The sequence below is a fragment of the Belonocnema kinseyi genome, chromosome 5 (assembly GCF_010883055.1).
Source record: "Belonocnema kinseyi isolate 2016_QV_RU_SX_M_011 chromosome 5, B_treatae_v1, whole genome shotgun sequence".
Lineage (NCBI taxonomy): Eukaryota > Metazoa > Arthropoda > Insecta > Hymenoptera > Cynipidae > Belonocnema > Belonocnema kinseyi.
This window is the reverse complement of record NC_046661.1, coordinates 143,233,401-143,234,759: the sequence shown is the minus strand read 5'-3', so window position 1 is coordinate 143,234,759 and position 1,359 is coordinate 143,233,401.

Sequence of the window (1,359 nt, the reverse complement as noted above, 5' to 3'; positions counted from 1 at the left end):
TTTGGTCAAAAATGCAATTGTTTGGTTAAAATATGAACTGTACATCTTCTTGGGTTTAAAAGTCAATTATTTCACTAAAAGTTGAACTAATTTGTAAAAAAAGTCTTTTTTTTAACAAGGTTTTATAATTGTAGTTGAAAATTCAACTATTTGGTTGAAAGTTTAACTCTTTGATTCAAAAATCATATTTTCCGCTTAAGAAATTCAACTTTTTGTAAATAATTCGTCTTTTTGACTTTAAAATTTAATAATTTTTTTGAAAATGCACGTATTTTGTTTGAAATTTGTCTTTTTTTGTAGATCATTAATTTTCTTGGTCGAAAATTCACCTTTTCCCTTGAAAATTTAACAATTTCGTTGAAAATTCGTTTTTTTCGTTGTTCAAATCAATTTTTTATCACAGCTTTTATCTGGAAATTGAACTATTCCATTTTTGGTTAAACTGTATCCTGTAAATCGTATTAGTTAAAACACCAATTATTTGTTAGAAAATTAATTTATTTGTTTTCGATTATGAATTGAAATATTATTTGAGTCTAAATTTTTTTATTTTTAACCCATTCAATTTGAAATTTTTAAATTAAAAACAGAAAATTTCGTTAATTATCAGCAATATTTGACCGTTCATTTAAAACAATCCATTGCCAGCAACTGTTAAAAACTACAAATTTGAACATTTTAAAAATTAAAAAAAAAAGAATCAGGAAGATTTTAAGAAAATTTTTTTATTTTACAGTTTTTTTAATTTTAGGAAAAAATATAATTAACAAAATGTATCAATTTTTAACCCAAAAGTTTACCTTTTAACAAATTAAATTAATTTTCTATGAAATAATTGGTATTTTAACTAATACAGTGTACTGGATAAAGTTTCAACCAAAAATTGAATAGTTCAATTTCCAGATAAAAACGATTAATTTTTAATCAATCCTAGAATAGTTACATTTTCAGATAAAAAAATAATTTTTAATCGAAAAAATAAACTTTCAACAAAGTTGTTAAATTCTCAACCAATAATATGAATTTTCGACCAAGAAAATTAATGATCTACAAAAAAAGTCAAATTTCAAACAAAATACATGAATTTTCAACGAAATTATTTAATTTTAAAGTCAATAAAACGAATTATCTACAAAAAGTTGAATTTCTTAAGCGGAAGATATGAGTTTTTAATCAAAGAGTTTCAAAACTTTCAACCAAATATTTAAATTTTCAACTACAATTATAAAACCTTGTTAAAAAAAAGAGTATTATCTTCAAAAAAGCTGAATTTTTAACCTAATTTAAATGCAAATAGTTGAATTTTCAACTATAATTATGAATCCTTAATAAGAAAAAATTAATTTTTTTACTAAGTAG